This window comes from Narcine bancroftii, unplaced genomic scaffold, assembly GCF_036971445.1.
Source record: "Narcine bancroftii isolate sNarBan1 unplaced genomic scaffold, sNarBan1.hap1 Scaffold_154, whole genome shotgun sequence".
Classification (NCBI taxonomy): domain Eukaryota; kingdom Metazoa; phylum Chordata; class Chondrichthyes; order Torpediniformes; family Narcinidae; genus Narcine; species Narcine bancroftii.
In genome coordinates, this window is record NW_027211889.1 from 105,811 (window position 1) to 124,437 (window position 18,627).

The 18,627-nt window shown below is 45.7% G+C and overlaps 1 long non-coding RNA gene across 1 annotated transcript in view; it reads left to right on the plus strand.

Moving 5' to 3' along the window:
* The window catches only part of LOC138750489 (uncharacterized), a 185,260-nt gene that overhangs the window by 11,176 nt on the left and 155,457 nt on the right, over positions 1–18,627 (plus strand). Inside the window, exon 2 of the long non-coding RNA XR_011349361.1 lies at positions 11,666–11,794. This is a non-coding gene — a long non-coding RNA (uncharacterized lncRNA). The remainder of the gene's footprint in view (positions 1–11,665; positions 11,795–18,627) is intronic.

Below are 18,627 nucleotides of genomic sequence, written 5' to 3' on the forward strand. Positions count from 1 at the left end.
TGCTCTGAACCCGGTGTCACAGTTTCTGTCTCAGTGCACCATACATCACCGTTAATTCTCCCCACTGTGAAGCTGGTGTCACAGTATCTGACAACGTTTATTACTGTTTTATAGTTTACATTACTGTTATACTTTCTCACCACTGTGAACTCAGTGTCACAGAATATGTCTCATTGTACTATACATCCTTGTTAAACCTTCTCCTCTGTGAACCAGGTGTCACAGTATCTAATACAGTTTTTTGCACATTATTGTTAAACGTTTTCACTGATGTGAACCCATTGTCTTAGTATCGATCTCACTCTACCGTACACCACCGTTAAACAATCTACCCACTGTGAAACTGGTGTCAATGTATCTTCCACAGTTTATAGTACATCACTGTTAAAGCTTTCCACTACTGTGAACTTGGTGTCACAGTATCTGCCAAAGTCTAACTTACATCACCAGTAAACCTTCTACCCACTGTGAGCCTGGTGTTACAGCATCTGCCACAGTTTATCGTACACCCATTAAACATTCTCGCCACTATGAACACGGTGTCACAGTATCTGCCTCAGTTCGCCATACATCACCGTTAAACCTTATCCCCAATGTGGACCTAGTGTCACAGTATCTATCTCAAATGACCATACATTACCACTAAACCTTCTTCACACTGTGAACCTGGTGTCACAGTATCTGACACTTTATCATACATTACTGTTTAACCTTTTCATCCTGTGAATCTTGTGTCACAGTATCAAACTCAGTCTACCATTTATCATCGTTAAAGCTTCTCCTCACTGTGGACCTAGTGTCACGGTATCTATCTCAAATTAGCATTCATCACCAGTAAGCCTTCTTCAGACTGTGAACCTGGTGTCACAGTATCTGACACAGTTTCTTGTACATTATGGTTAAACCTTTTCGTGCTGTGAACGTTGTGTCATAGTATCAGACTCAGTCAACCATTCATCATCGTTTAAGCTTTTCCCCCTGTAAACCTGGTGTCACAGTACTGCCCTAGTCTAGCGTACATCACCGATAAAATACCTTCTCACTACTGTGACCTCGGTGTCACAAAATCTGCCAAAGTCTACCGTATACCACGTTAAACATTCTCCCCAGTGTGAACCTGCTGTCACAGTATCTGACACAGGTTATCGTACATTATTGTTAAACCTTTTTCCTAATGTGAATCCATTGTCTTAGTATCTATCTCAGTCTATCGTACATCTCCGTTGAACAATCTCCCCACTGTGAAGCTGGTGTCAGAGTATCTGCCTCTGTCTATTGTATCCCACCATTAAACATTCTCCCAACAGTGAAACCAGTGTCACTTTATCTGCCACAGTTTACCGTACATCATTGTTTATCCTCAACCCCCTGTGTACCCAGTGTCACAGTATCTGCCTCAGTCTACCATAGTTAAATCTTCTTCCAACCGTGACCCTGGGGTCACAGTCTCTTCCACACTTGATTGTACATCACTGAAAAACCTTCTCCTCATTGTGAATCCGGTGTCACAGTATCTGCCTCTGTCTTCTGTCATCACCATTAAACCACTCACCACTGTGAACCTGGTGTCAGTTTATCTGCCACAGCTTATTTTTCATCACCCTATATTCTTTTTCCCATTGTAAACCCGGTGTCACGGTATCTGTTTCAGACTCCCCTAAATCACCGTTGAACCTTCTACTCACTGTGTACCCAGAGTCTCAGTATATGCCTCAGTCTACCGAACATCACAATTAAAATGTCTCCCCACTGTTAAATCTGTGTCACGGTATCTGCAACAATGTATCGCGTTTCACGTTTAAACCTCGTCCACACTGTGAACCTGGTGTCACAGTACCTACCACAGTTCGTCGAACCTCAACGTTAAACCATCTCACTAATGTGAACCCAGTTTCACAGTATTCGGCTCCGTCACTGTACATCACTGTTAAACCTTCTACCCACTGTGAACCCGGTACAACAGTGTATGCCAGAGTTTATTTTGTATCAGTGATAAACCTTCTCCCCACTGTGAACCAGGTTTTCGCAGTATCTGAGACAGTTTATCATTCATCACTGATAAACCTTCTCATTGATCTGAATCCAGTGTCACAGTTTCTGTCTCAGTGAGCCATACATCACCGTTAAAGCTTCTCCCCACTGTGAATCTGGGGTCACAGTATCTTCCACAGTTTATTTTACAGCACTGATAAACCTTCACCCCATTGTGAACCTGGTTTCACATTATCCGACACAGTTTATCGTACATTACCTTTCTCACTGCTGTGAACCCAGTGTCACAGTATCGGTCTCAGTCTACATTAAATCAATGTTAAACCTTATCCCCACTGTGCACCTGGTGTCACAGAACCTGGTACAGTTTATCGTTAAACCTGTTAAACCTTCTCACTACTGTAAAACTGGTATCACTGTATCTGCAACAGTGTATCATATAAAACCGTTAAACCTCCTTCCCACTGTGAACCTGGCGTCACAGCGGTATCTGACAGTTTATCATGCATCACTGATGAACCTCCCCACTATGAATCTGGTGTAACAGTATCTACCTCAGACTCCCATAAAACACCATGAAATCTTTTCCCCACTGTGTACCCGGTGTCACAGTATAAGCCTCAGTCTACCAAATATCAGCATTAAGCCTTCTCCCCGCTATGAAAATGGTGTCACAGTATCTACCTCAGTCAAACATACATCACTGTTAAACCTTCTTCATACTGTGAACCTGGTGAAATAATATCTCCCTAAGTCTCCCGAAAATCACCATTAGAATTTCTCCCCACTGTTAACTCTGTGTAACGGTATCTGCAACAATGTATTGCGTTTCACCTTTAAACCTCTTCCACACTGTGAAACTGGTGTTACAGTACCTGTCACAGTTCATTGAACCTCAACGTTAAACTATCTCACTAATGTAAACCCAGTTTCACAGTATCCGTCTCAATCTACCATACATCACCATTAAACCTTCTACCCACTGTGAACCCGGCATAACAGTATATGCCAGAGTTTATTTTGTATCACTGATAAATCTTCTCCCCACTGTGAACCTGGTTTTCACAGTATCTGACACAGTTTATCATTCATCACTGATAAACCTTCTCATTGATCTGAATCCGGTGTCACAGTTTCTGTCTCAGTGCGCCATACATCACGTTAAAGCTGTCTCCCACGTTTCCCCACTGTTTCCCACCAGTTCCCCACTTTTCCCCATGGCTGCCCACTGTTCCACTCATTTCCCAATCTGTTCCCTACTGTTCCCCCATTCTCTACAGTTCGCTATCTGTTCACCACTGCTCCCCACTATTCACCTCTGTTCTCCACTGTTCCTCAGTGATCCCCACTTTTCCCCATCTCTTCCATCCATTCATAATTTTTTCCCACTGTTGCCCTCAATACACCATTGTTCCCCAACAGTTCCCCTCTGTTCCTCACTGTTCCCCACCTGTCACACACTTTTGACCAATGTTCCACACTTTCTCCAATGTTCGCCTTTTGTTCCCCATTGCTCTCCCCTGTTACCCTGTGTTCCCCTCTGTTCCCCACAGTTCTTCACTGTTCCCCACTTTTCTCCAGCTGTTCCTGAACTGTTCCCCACTGTTACCCTCTGTTCCCTATTGTTCTCCATTTCTCCCACTTTTCCTTACTGTTCCACATCTCTTCCCCACTGTTCCCCACAGATCCCAACTGTTACCAACTGTACCCCATGGTTCCCCATTGTTGCCCATCAGATGCTCCTCTGTTTCCAATCTATGCCCCCTTTTTCCACATTGTTTCTCACAGTTCTCCACTGTTCACCATCTGTTCCCCACTGCTCCCCAGAATTACCCACTGTTCCCCATGGGTCCACTCTGTTCCCCAGCTGTCCCCCCCTGTTCCACACTCTTCCCTACATTTCCCCACTGTTATGCATCTGTTCTGCCAAGTGCAAGTGAGGACAAAAATGGAAAGTTAAGACAAATTAATGTGTGGCTGAGGGGGTGGTGTAAAAAACAGGGTTTTGGCTTCTTGGACCATTGGGGTTTCTTTTGGGGAAGACATTACTTTTACAAAAAGGATGGGTTACACCTAAACCCAAAAGGTGTCACTATATTGGCAGCTAGGTTTGGTGCAGCCGTCGGATGCGGTTTAAACTAATTTGGCACTGGGATGGGAACCTGTATGATAAGCAAAGGACAGGAAAGATAAAATAGGAAAAGTTGGGTTAGGCAGTGAAAGTAAAAATCAGAAAGAGCAAGGAGGGTGAAAAAAGCAAATCTGAAGGCTTTATATGTTAATGCAAGAAGCATTAGGAACAAGGAAGATGGAAATTGAGACAAATAAATACGATTTGATTGGGATTACAAAGCATGGCTGCAAGGTGGGAAAGCCTGGGAACTTAACATTCCGGGGTATACAATATTTAGGAGGGGTAGACAAGAAAGGAAAGTGGATGGGGTAGCTTTGATGGTGAGAGAAGGAACCGACTCAATTGACATGAAGGATATTAACTCGGAAGATACGGAATCTATATGGGTAGAACTGAGGAATAGCAAGGGGTGGAAAACGTTGGTGGAGATGGTCTATAGGCCTCCAAATAGTAATGTAGAGGTGAGGGAAGGCATAATAAGGGAAATTAGAGAAACGTGCAATAAGGGAACAGCTGTCATTATGGGAGACTTTAATTTACATATCGATTGGACTAGTCAAATTAGTAAAAATACTGAGGAGGAAGATTTCCTTGAATGTTTACGGGATGGTTATCTAGACCAATATGTCGAGGAACCAACTCGGGAGCAGGCCATTTTAGACTGGGTATTATGCAATGAAAAGGGGCTAATCTGCAATCTTGTTGTACGATGCCCTTTGGGTAGGAGCGATCACACTATGATTGAATTCTCACTCAACATGGAGAGTGAAGAAATAATAACCGAGACCAGGGTCCTGAATTTAAATAAAGTGAATTATGATGGTATGAGACGGGAGTTAAGTAAGATTGATTGGGTGGTTTATGGGGTGGGGGGGGAGGTGTTGACGGTGGATAGACAATGGAAAGCATTCAAAGATCTAATGGAAGAATTGCAAAAATCGTTTATACATAAAAGTAAACCAAGAAAGGTGACTCAACCGTTGATAACAAGGGGAATTAGAGACAGCATTAGGTCCAAAGGGAGAGCATATCAATTGGGCAAAAAAAGTACCAAATCCGAAGATTGGGAACAGTTCAAGATGCAGCAAAGGAGGAGAAAGGGATTAATCAAGAGGGCAAAAATAAATTATGAAAGTAAGCTTGCGGCAAACATAAAAACCAACTGCAAAAGCTTTTATAGATATGTCAAGAGGAAAAGATTGGTGAAATCCAGAGTAGGTCCCTTGCAGTCAGAGTCAGGGGAATATATAATGGGGAATAAGGAAATGGCAGACCAATTAAATTGTTACTTTAGATCTGTTTTACAAGAGAGGATACAATAACCTCCCAAGGATGTTGGGAAACATAGACACTAATGCAAGGGAGGAGCTGAAATAAATCAGTATCTCTAAGGACATGGTCTTGGGGAAATTGAAGGGATTGAAGGCCGATAAATCCCAAGGGCCTGATAATCTACATCCTAGGGTACTTAAAGAAGTGGACATTCAGATAGCAGATGCTTTAAAAATTATTTTCCAGAACTCAATAGACTCAGGATCAGTACCCATGGATTGGAGGGTAGCTAATGTTACGCTACTATTTAAAAAAGGGGTAGAGAAAAAGTGGGGAATTATAGGCCGGTGAGCCTTACATCAGTAAGGGGCAAAATGATGAAATCCATTATTAAGGATGTAATAGCGGAGCATATGACTAGCAGAGAAGGGATCGGAGAGAATCAACATGGATTTACAAAAGGTAAATTGTGCTTGACAAATCTATCGAAATTCTTTGAGATGGTGACAGGTAAAATAGATGAGGGAGAGCCAGTGGATGTGGTGTACCTGGATTTCCAAAAGGCCTTCGATAAGGTTCCACATAAATGACTGGCATGCAAAATCAAGGCTCATGGGATTGTGGGGGGAAGGTATTTATGTGGATTGATAACTGGCTGGCAGATAGAAGACAGAGAGTTGGGATAAACGGCTAATTTTCTGAGTGGCAGGCGGTGACCAGTGGGGTGCCACAGGGATCTGTACTGGGACCCCAGCTGTTCACAATTTACATTAATGATCTGGATGAGAGGATTGGATGTAATACCTCCAAATTTGCAGACGACACTAAGCTAGGAGAGGTTGTGTGCACTGAAGAGGGGGTCAGGAAGCTCCAGTGTGATTTGGATAAATTGGGGGACTGGGTAGATACATGTCAAATGCACTACAATGTGGATAAATGTGAGGTTATCCACCTTGGTAACACAAACCAGAGGGCAGATTACAATTTGAATGGCAATAGATTGGGAGATGGGGAAGTGCAGAGAGACCTAGGGGTTCTTGTGCACCAGTCACTGAAGGCGAGCATGCAGGTACAGCAGGTGGTTAAAAAGGCAAGTGGTATGTTGGCCTTCACATCAAGAGGATTTGAGTATAGGAATAAGGATACCTTACTGCAATTGTACAGAGCCCTGGTGAGACCACACCTGGAGTATTGTGTGCACGTTTGGTCGCCTTATCTGTTCTTGCAATGGAGTGCAAAGGTGATTCACCAGGCTTTATACCTGGAATGACAGGAATAACTTCTGAGGAAAGATTGCACAATTTGGGATTGTACTCGCTGGAGTTTAGAAGATTGAGAGGGGATCTCATAGAGACATATAAAGTTCTGGCAGGACTGGACAGAATGGATGAGGAAGGGATGTTTCCAATGGTGGGGGAGTCCAGAACCCGGGGCCATGGTTCGAGGATAATAGGCAAACCATTTTGAACCGAGATGAGGAGGAATTTCTTTACCCAGAGGCTGGTGAATCTGTGCAATTCATTGCCACACAGAGCAGTAGAGGCAGGTTCATTGAATATATTTAAGAGGGAATTAGATATATTTCTTCAGTATAAGGGAATTAGGGGTTACGGAGAGAAGGCAGGGACGGGGTACTGAAATTTATGATCAGCCATGATCTCATTGAATGGCGGAGAAGGCTCGAAGGGCCGAATGACCTACTCCTGCTCTGATCTTCTATGTTTCTGCCCTGTTGCCCATTTTCCCCAATCTTCCCCTCTGTTTTACACTGCTCTCCACTGTGCCCCTCTGTTCCTCATTCTTCCCCTCTTCCCTTAGTTCTTCACTGTTCCCCACTGTTCCATAGTGTTCACATTGTTCCCCATGGGTCCATAGTGTTCCCCATCATTTCCTAATCTGCTTCCCACTGTTCCCCACAGTTCCCCACTGTTCTCCATTTGAACCCCCTGCTCCACACTATTCCCTATTTTTCCCCACTATTCTGCATCTGTTCCACCCTGTTCCCCACTGTTCTCCAGCTGTCTCCGTTCCACATTTATCCCACTGTTCCACAACTATTCCCCACTGTTCCTGACTTTTCCCTTCTGTTCCCCATCTGTTACCAACATTTGTCCACTGTTACTCGCTAGTTCTCCACTGTTCGTCACCTGTTCTCAACTGCTCCCCACTGTGCCCCTCTGTTCCCCACTGCTCCTCTTTCTTCCCCCTGTTGGGGAACAGAGGAGCACAGTGGAGAACAGAAAGGAAAAGTGGGGAACTGTGGGGAATAGTCAGGAACAGGTGTGAACCTCTGGGGAACAGGTATATATGGGGAACAGATGGGGTACAGTGGAGAACATTGGGAAAAATGGGCAACAGTGCAGAACAGTTCATGGGGACCAGTGGGTTAAATGGGGAACAGAGGGCAAAAGTGGGGAACAGTGGGAATAATGCAGAAGAGTGGGGAAAAGTAGGGAACCATGGGGAAAAGTATGGAACCGGGGGGACAGCTGGAGAAGATTGTGGAAGCGTGGGGAACACTGTAGAAAAATGGGGATCGGAGGGGAATAGTGGGGAGTGGGAGGGAATGAGGAAAGGAGAACAGTGGGGAACAATGTTCCGCACTGTTCCCCAACGTACACCCTGGTTCCCCATTGTTGACCAGCAGAAGCTCATCTGTTTCCACTTGTGCCCCACTTTTCCACACTGTTTCTCACACTACGCCACTGTTCACCATCCATTCCCCACCATGAAATATAAAGTGTTCACAATCCTTACTCTGGAGATAAAAGTTTTGAAGAACAGGTTCATCTTTATTTCGAGTCTGCAGAGTCGGGTGTCCCTGGTCTGGAGACACACTGGAAGTTCAGAATCATCACTCTTTTGTACAGTCCCGCGCTCAACATCACCCCACCTTCATTTACCTTCTTCCAATCAGAATCCCAATACATTATAACATTCTCCTTCTCCCTTCCATCAATCCAGGTATCACTCAGTTCTTCCCTCTTCATACATTGCCTGTTCATGTCTCTATTAGGCAATCGCAGTACGAGCTATAGACTACCTTAGGTCACTATACCAACCTGAACCAGTTCCTTGCATCCTTGGGGCTTGAGATAAGAAGGGGCCCACTGGCTAGTACTGTCTACTCTCAAGCTCTTATCTACATACTTTGCATTCCATCATTTTTCACAGAATGGTGCGAGTTTAATCATATTCAACTGTTTTTCACAATTCCTCCTTTTTTCTCGTTATCATGTATTTCTGATTAAACTGCATTATTGTTCACCTTTTGTTTCCTCAAATTGTAACATGAGTTGAATTTGTCGTTGTTCATCTGCCATGGGATTTTTTAATACCACCTGCTTCGCTCCAGTAGCTGAGCAAATGGATCTTGTGATAAAACATCGTAGGATGGCTGATCCAATCAATAAGCCCACTAGAATCATTCAGCCAGATATAGCAGAGTGCATTAACCATGGCACCCAACCTCCGAAATTCCAATCTCCCCATGTCCAATCACCTCCTTTTTTATATTTATCTCTAGTCTCCTGGATCTTCTCTCTACACTTTTTAATATGGACCACCAAATCCGAGATATTAGCTGATTCATCCAGGATGTATGTGTAACATTCAGAACCAATTAAAGCCCTTTCTCTGTCAAAATAAAATCAAGGGCCATGCATTTTTGGAGGACTGTAAGTTGCATGGTGGCCATTTCTGTATTTATTGCCCAGACTTGGGATTGGACTTCCCCAAGTACCAGGTTCGTATTATTTACTAGTTCATCTAGGGTGGCTGCTATTTTTGAATCTCAACCGCACTTTGTGCAGCTCCATATGTTGGGAAAAACCTCCACATGAGACGATCTCCTTCAGTCACCCTTTTGCTTTTCCCATGGGACAAGCCTAGTACAGGTAGCTGGTTAAGTTCACGGACATTGGGAATTAAGTATGCCAGGTAATAAAATCCACTCCAACCTTTAGGTGTACAGGTCAATATAAATCCTTTTGTCCGATTCCAACATTCCTTTTCTCCGGGTAACCATGAATAAATTTTACGTCCACACACCCAATATGTACCATTTACCGGGTGTGGGATTCACAGTCGTGTGACGGTCTAATTCTTCATGAAATTGGAAACTCCAAGTTGGTTTCTCAAAAGGAAGCATCTCTCCAGACTGAGGAGTTGGTGACTTTGTTGGTTTTGGTCGTATCGACCACCCTTTGTATTTATCTTCAATGGTTGGATCACTGTTGCTCGGCAAGATCTATATATCAAATAATTTGTGTAGGGAGAGAGGGATTGCTACTAAGGGGACTCCTGACTTGCCATGGTGTGGTATTTTCGCACAAACCCAACAATCTGTTTGATTTTGGTTCTTAGCATAATTAGTACATAGAGAGATAAAATAATTTTTAGGTTTAACACGCAAAGTTATGATATGTATAAGTCAAATTGAAATAGTAAGCGCAAAAGTTTCATTATTGTAGTTTTCTTTTCTGTTCCTTTTTACTCCTCTTTCCTTCTTTCTGTGGCTGGTGGTGGGACCACAGGTCCCTTTATTCTTTTTTTAAAGTTTTTTTTCTTCACACTATGAGCCATATTCACCAAAATACCCACAAACGTTTCCCTCTTGAATATATAGTGTCCCACCCCCCTCCCCACCCACTAAACATTCAACATATACAATACAATAAACCCATTAAACAATGTTATCACACAATGAAATAGACAAGAAAATTGTGTCATCTACTTTTACACACTGGGTCAGTTCATTTCGTCTACTTCTCATTCTGTCATTTCAAGAGGTGGTGGTCTGCGGTAGGACCTCTCTTTTGTGTTCCATGTACGGTTCCCAAATTTGTTCGAATACTGTGATGTTATTTCTTAAATTATATGTTATTTTTCCAATTCAATACATTTATTCATTTCCATGTATCATTGCTGTATTCCCAGGCTATCTTCTGATTTCCAGGTTGACATTGTACATTTTTTTGCTACAGCTAAGGCTATCGTAATAAATCTTTTTTGCGCTTCATACAAATCGAGGCCACGTTCTTTACTTCTTATATTATTTAGAAGAAAAATCTCTGGATTTTTTGATATGTTATTTTTTGTGATTTTATTTAATACCTGATTTAGATCTTCCCAAAACTTTTCCACTTTCTCACATGCCCAGATTGAAATATACTGTTGTTCCCGTTTCCTTCTTACAGCGAAAACATCTATCTGATACTGTTGGGGCCCATTTATTTAACTTTTAGCATGTGTCCACCCCTTTTCCTTTGTTCAGTCTGATTTTTCTGTGGTCAATAGTACTAGATATGGTCTGTTCCACCAGGGCTGAAGCTTTTCTTCTTTCCACGAATTGATCAGGACCCAGTCACCAGCATTCACAGAGTGGATAGAGAAATGCAGAGGAGGGCTCTGCACCAGCAGACGCTTAGCTTTTAAATCTGCAAGAGAACGAGAAACTGCCAGTCGATAATTCCTTAAAAACACATCATTATTTTTGACTGTAGGTATTCCTTCTATCCGCCCCAAATATGGGAGTCCAAATAACATCTCGTAAGGGGATATTAATGTTTTGTCATGGGGCTGTCCGAATTCTGAGAAGAGTTATTGGTTAGCACTTGGTCCAGGGTAATTTAGTCTCTTCTTTTAGTTATGTAATTTGCATTTTTAAAGTGGCATTCATTTGTTCCACTTTGATGCCTTGGAGTATGCAGCTTCCATTTTATCCCTAAGGTTTCACAGACCAGGCTGTAAATTTTAGAAGCGAAGTGCTTTCCCTGATCTGAATTGATGGATTCGGCTATTCCATATTGGGGTACAATTTTTTCCAGAATTATATGCTTGTTCAGTGGCATTGACGGTGGGGAACGCTTCAACCCATCTCGTGAAATGGTCCACTACTGCTAGTAGAAATTTCCATCGCTGGACCTTAGGGAGTTTGGTGAAATCCACTTGTATCCGCTGAAATGGCCAGATTGCTAAAGGTGGTACTCCTCCAGGCATAGCTTTCATAACTTTCTTATAACTTTCTTATTAACCTTTAAACAGATCACACAGCGGTTCACTGCCTGTCTTGCTAGGATATAGACTCCTCTGCAGGCATAAGTTTGTAAGAATGCATCACACAGTGCTTGCACTCCCGGTGGGAGCATGAGTGCAGTTCCCCTAGTATCTGCTGGGTGATTTCTTTATTTAACAATTGTCTTCCATTGGGGAGCCACCATTTTCCGTCTTCTTTGCTCCCATCTTTTCCATTTTTTTCTTCTTCAGGGAGGGAAAAGATAGGACCTTCTTCAGCCCTTCTCTGAGAGGTATCAGAGCCATCAGGTGGATGTACTTTTCCTGATCGTGCCGCTTGTCGGGCCAGTTCATCAGCCATCCGATTTCCTCGTGCTTTTGGTGAGTTTCCCTTCTGATGACCTGGTACATGTACTGTGGCAATTCTTTCTGGTTTGATTAATGCTTCCAAAGTCTTTTCAGTTAGTTGCTCATGAGCCAGTTCTTTTCATCTTGTTGTTATCATCCCTCGTTCTTTCCAAATTTTCCTAAATGTGTGTACCACTCCAAATGCATATTTCAAATCTGTATATATGTACCTTTCTGCCCTCCCAACAGTCCCCACAAGTCCCCAGAGTTCCCCATCAGTTCCCTATCTGTTCTAAACTGTTTCCCACTGTTCGTCACCTATTCCACACCTGTTCTCCATTGTTCTGCCTGCTGTTTCCCACCAGTTCCCCACGTTTCACCACTGTTCTCCATGGTCCCCCACTGTTCCCCTCATTTCCCAATCTGTTCCCCACTTTTCTCCACTGTTCTCCCATTTTCCACAGTTCGCTATCCATTCCCCACTGCTCCCCACTATTCCCCTCTGTTGCCCACTGTTCCGCAGAGATCTCCACTGTTCCCCTTTCCTTCCTTACATTCCTCAATTTTCCCAGCTGTTGCCCTCCATAGTACAGTTCCCCAACAATTTTACGTGTTCCCCACGGTTCCCCACTGTTCCCCACCTGTCAAACACTTTTTACCACTGTTCCCCACATTCTCCAATGTTCGCCAAATGTTCCCCACTGCTCTCCACTGTTACCCTCTGTTCCCCACTGTTACTCATTCTTCCCCTCTGTTCCCCATTGTTCCCCCACAGTTCTTCACTGTTCCCCACTGTTCTCCAGCTGTTCCCAAACTGTTCCCCAAAGTTACCCATTTTTCTCACTGTTCCCTACTGTTCCACATCTGTTCCCCACAGTTCTTCACTGTTTTCCAGCTGTTTCCAAACTGTTCCCCACTCTTGCCCATTTATCCCAATTTTCCTCACTGTACCCCATTTTCCCACTGTACCCTATTGTTCCACATCTGTTCACCACAACTCTTCACTGTTCCCCACTGTTCCTTACCTGTTCCCCAATGTTTCTACCAATCTCAACTGTTTCCCAGCAGTTTCCCACCTCTTCCCCATGTTTCCCTACTGTTCCCCATCAGTGTCCCACTGTTCTCCAACTGTTCCCCATTTTTCCTACTAATCCCCACTCTTCCACATCTGTTCTCCACAGTTCACCTCTGTTCCCCACTGTTCTTCACCTGTTCCCCAACTTTTTCCCACTGTTCCCCACCAATCCCAAGTGTTTCCCAGCAGTTTCCCACCTATTCCCCATGGTTCCCCACTGTTCCCCATCCGTTCCCCATTGTTCCCCCTGCTCCCTTTTGTTTTCTCTGTTCTCATCTCTCCTGAAGTGTTCCCCACTGTTCCCATCTGCTCCCCTTTCCTCATTGTTCCCCCCTTCTCCCCAATATTCCCCTCCATTGCCCATTGTTCTGCAGTATACCCCACTATTCCACACTCTTCTCCCTCTGTTCCACACTGTTTCCCATTTTTCCCACTGTTCTCTACTGTTTCACACCTGTTACCCTCGATTCCCAGACTGTTCCCCACAGTTCCTCCTTTTCCCCACTTTTCCCCATTTTCCCACTATTCCCTACTGTTCAACAATGTTCCCAACTGTTCCCCTATATTCCACATCAGTCACCATCTGTTCCCCAATGTTCCCCATATTCCCCAATGTTCTGCACTGTTCTCCAACAATCCCCCCACCGTAACCCACTGTACCACATTTTTGCCCACAAAATGTTCAACTCTTTCCCATCTGTGCCCCACTTTTCCACACTGTTTTCCACAGATCTCCACTGTTCACCATTTGTTTCCCACTGCCCCCCAGAATTATCCACAGCTCCCCACAGTCTTCAACATTTCCCCAGTGTTTCCCACTCTTCCCCAATGTGACTCTATGTTCCCCACTGTACTAACTGTTCCCCACTTTTCCCCACTGTCCTTCACAGTTCCCCACAGTTCTTCATTGTTCCCAAATGGTTCTCCACTGTTCCTCACTGTTTCCCAGCAGTTACCCACCTGGTCCCCATGGATCTTCACTGTTCCCCATCACTTCCCCATCTCTTTTCCATCTGTACCTCACTGTTACCCCCTTTCTCCACTGTTTACCGTCTGTTCCACACTATTACTCCTGCTCCCCAATGTTCCTCTCTATTTTCCAGCTGTTCCTGAACTGTTCTGCACTGTACCCCTTTGTTCCCCACTTTCCCCCATTTTTCCCACTGTACCCTAATATTCCACATCTGGTCCCCACAGTTCTTCACTGTTCCCCACTATTCTTCACCTGTTCCCCATCAATCCCATCTGTTTCCCAGCATTTTCACACCTGGTCTACAAGGTTCCCCACTATTCACCGTTAGTTCCCCATATGTTCCCCATTATTCTCAAGCTGTTACCCATCTGTTCCCCACTGTTACCCATCTGTTCCCCACTGTTCCCCTTTGTTCCCGTCTGTTCTGCAGTGTTCCCCACTGTTCCCTTTTCCTCATTGTTCCCCCCACATCCCAATAATCCCTCCATTCCCCATTATTCTGCAGTGTACCCCTGGGTTCCACACTGTACCCTACTTTTCTCCACTGTTCCCCACTGTTCTGCATCTGTTCCAACCTGTTCCCCATTTTTCCCAATGCTCCGTACTGTTCCCCATTTATCCCACTGTTTCCCATTTGTTCTCCACTGTTCCACAACTGTTCCCAACTTTTTCCCTCTGTTCCCCACTGATCCCCAACTGTTCCCCATTGTTCCTCACTGTTCCCCAATTATTACCCACATTACCCCCTGCTCTATTTGGTTCCCCTCTGAGCTGCAGTGTTCTCTACGGTTCCCCACTTTTTCCAATGTGTTCCCCTGCTCCCTTTGGTTCCCCTCTGTTCTGCAGTGATCCCCACGGCTCCCCACATTTTCCAAACTGTTCCCCCGGCTCTCTTTGGTTTCATACTTTTCTGCAGTGTTCCCCACGGTTCCCCACTTTTTCCAATCCGTTCCCTCTGCTCCCTTTGGTTCCCCTGTGTTCTGCAGTGTTCCCCACAGTTCTCCACCTTTTCCAATTCGTTCCCCCTGCTCCCTTTGGTTCCCCACCTTTCTGCATTTTTCCACATGGTTCCCAACTTTTTCCAATCGGTTCCCCACTTTTTCCAAACCATTCCTCCTGCTCCCTTTAGTTCCCCTCTATTCTACAGTGTTCCCCACGATTCTATACATTTTTTTCCATCCTGTACCCCCTGCTCCCTATGGTTCCCCTCTGCCTTGCAGTGTTACCCATGGGACCCCACTTTTTCCAACCTGTTCCCCTTGTTCTCTTTGGTTCCCCTCTGTCCTGCCGTGTTCTCCACGGTTCCCAACTTTTTGCAATCCGTTCCCCCTGCTCCGTTTGGTTCCCCTCTGTTCTGCAGTGTTCCCCACGGTTCCCCACTTCTTCCAATGCGTTCCCTTTGCTCCCTTTGGTGCCCCTCTGTTCTGCAGTGTTCCCAACGGTTCCCCACTTTTTCCAATCTGTTTCCCCTGCTACCTCTGGTTCCCCTCTGTTCTGCATTTTTCCACACTGTTCCCCACTTTTTCCAATCCGTTCCCCCTGCTTCCTTTGGTTCACCTCTGTTCTTCAGAACTCCCCACGATTCCCCACTTTTTCCTATCTGTTCCCCCTGCTCCCTTTGGTTCCCCTCTGTTCTGCAGTGTTCCTCACGGTTCCCCACTTTTTCCAATCTGTTCCCCCTGCACCCTTTGATTCCCCTCTGTTCTGCAGTGTTGCCCACTGTTCTCAACTTTTTCCAATCTGTTCTTCCTGATCCCTTTGGTTCCCCACTATTCTGCATTTTTCCACACGGTTCCCCACTTTTTCCAATCTGTTCCCCCTGCTCCCTTCCCCACTTTTTCCAATGCGTTCCCCTGCTCCCTTTGGTTCCCCTCTGTTCTGCAGTGATCCACACGGTTCCCCACTTTTTCCAAACCGTTCCCCCTGTTCACTTTGGTTCACCTCTGTTCTGCAGCGTTCCCCACGATTCTCCACATTTTTTTCCATCCTGTACCCCCTGCTCCCTATGGTTCCCCTCTGCCTTGCAGTGTTACTCATAGGACCCCACTTTTTCCAACCTGTTCCCCTTGTTCCCTTTGGTTCCCCTCTGTCCTGCCGTGTTCTCCACAGTTATCAACTTTTTGCAATCTGTTCCCCCTGCTCCGTTTGTTTCCCCTCTGTACTGCAGTGTTCCCCACAGTTCCCCAATTTTTCCAATCTGTTCCCCCTGCTCCCTTTGATTCCCCTCTGGAATGCAGTGTTTGCCATGGGCCCCACTTTTTCAATCCGTTTCCCCTTCTCCCTTTGGTTCCCCTCTGTTCTGCAGTGTTCCCCACAGTTCTCCACCTTTTCCAATTCGTTTCCCCTGCTCCCTTTGGTTCCCCACTATTCTGCATTTTTCCACACGGGTCCCTACTTTTTCCAAACGGTTCCCCACTTTTTCCAATCTGTTCCCCCTGCTCCCTTTGGTTCTCCTCTGTTCTGCAGTGTTCCCGACGCTTCCCCACATTTTCCAATCCGTTCCCCCTGCTCCCTTTGGTTCCCCTCTATTGTGCAGTGTTCCCCACGATTCTCCACATTTTTTTACATACTGTACCCCCTGATCCCTATGGTTCACCTCTGCCTTGCAGTGTTACCCATGGGACACCACTTTTTCCAACCTGTTCCCCTTGTTCCCTTTGGTTCCCCTCTGTCCTTCCGTGTTCTCCACGGTTCCCAACTTTTTGCAATCCGTTCCCCCTGCTCCCTTTGGTTCTCCTCTGTTCTGCAGTGTTCCTGACGCTTCCTCACTTTTTCCAATGCGTTCCCCTGCTCCCTTTGGTTCCCCTCTGTTCTGCAGTGATCCACACGGTTCCCCACTTTTTCCAAACCGTTCCCCCTCTTCACTTTGGTTCACCTCTGTTCTGCAGCGTTCCCGACGCTTCCCCACTTTTTCCAATCCGTTCCCCCTGCTCCCTTTGGTGCCTCACTATTCTGCAGTGTTCCCCACGATTCTCCACATTTTTTTCCATCCTGTACCCCCTGCTCCCTTTGGTTCCCCACTGTTGTGCATTTTTGCACACGGTACCCCACTTCTTCTAATCTGTTCCTCCTGCACCCTTTGGTTCTCCTCTGTTCTGCAGTGTTCCCGACGCTTCCCCACTTTTTCCAATGCGTTCCCCTGCTCCCTTTGGTTCCCCTCTGTTCTGCAGTGTTGCCCACTGTTCTCAACTTTTTCCAATCAGTTCCCCCTGCTCCCTTTGATTCCCCTCTGTCCTACAGTGTTCCCCACCGGCGCAACTTTTTACAATCCGTTCCCCCTGCTTCCTTTGGTTCCCCTCTGTTCTGCAGTGTTCCCCACGGTTCCCCACTTTTTCCAATCTGTTTCCCCTGCTACCTCTGGTTCCCCTCTGTTCTGCATTTTTCCACAATGTTCCCCACTTTTTCCAATCCGATCCCCCTGCTTCCTTTGGTTCACCTCTGTTCTGCAGAACTCCCCACAATTCCCCACTTTTTCCAATCTGTTCCTCCTGCTCCCTTTGGTTACCAACTGTTCCGCATTTTTGCACACGGTTCCCCACTTTTTCAAAACAGTTCCCCTTGCTCCCTTTGGTTCCCCTTTATTCTGCAGTGTTCCCCACGATTCTCCTCATTTTTTTAAATCCTGTACCCCCTGCTCCCTTTTGTTCCCCTCTGTCCTGCAGTGTCCTCCACGGTTCCCCACTTTTTCCAACCTGTACCTCCTGCTCCCTTTGGTTCCCCTCTGTCATGCAGTGTTTTCACAGTTCCCCAATTTTTTTCTATCTGTTCCCCCTGATCCCTTTGGTTCTCCTCTGTCGTGCAGTGTTCCCCACGGTTCCCCACTTTTTCCAAACCGTTCCCTCTGCTCCCTTTGGTTCCCCTCTGTTCTACATTGTTCCCCACAGTTCTCCACCTTTTCCAATTCGTTCCCCCTGCTCCCTTTGGTTCCCCACCTTTCTGCATTTTTCCACACGGTTCCCTACTTTTTCCAATCGGTTCCCCACTTTTTCCAATCTGTTCCCCCTGCTCCCTTTGGTTCTGCTCTGTTCTGCAGTGTTCCCCAAGTTCCCCACTTTTTCCAATCTGTTCCCCCTGCTCCTTTGGCTCCACTCTGTTCTACAGTTTTCCCCACGGTTCCCCACATTTTCCAAACCATTCCCCCGGCTCGCTTTGGTTTCATACTGTTCTTCAGCATTCCCCACGGTTCCCCACTATTTTACAATCTGTTCGTCCTGCTCCCTTTGGTTCCCCTCTGTTCTGCAGTGTCCTCCACGCTTCCCAACTATTTGCAATCCATTCCCCCTGCTCTGTTTGTTTCCCCACTGTTCTGTATTTTCCACACGGTTCCCCACTTTTTCCAATCTGTTCCCCCAGCTCCCTTTGGTTCCTCACTGTTCTGCAGTGTTCCTCACGGTTCTCCACATTTTTTCCAACCTGTAGCCCCTGCTCCCTATGGTTCCCCTCTGCCCTGCAGTATTCCCCATGGTTCCCCACTCTTTCCAATCCGTTCCCCCTGTTCCCTTTGGTTCCCCTCTGTCCCGTAGTGTTCTGCACGATTCCCCACTTTTTCTAATCAGTTCCCCCTGCTGCCTTTGATTCTGCTCTGTCCTCCAGTGTTCCCCATGGGCCCCATTTTTTGCAATCCGTTCCCCCTGCTCCCTTTGGTTCCTCACTGTTCTGCAGTGTTCCCCACGGTTCTCCAAATTTTTTCTAATCTGTTCCCCCTTCTCCCTCTGGTTCGCCACTGTTCTACATTTTTCCACACTGTTCCCCATTTTTTCCAATCCGTTCCCCCTGCTTCCTTTGGTCCACCTCTTTTCTGCAGAGTTCCCCACGGTC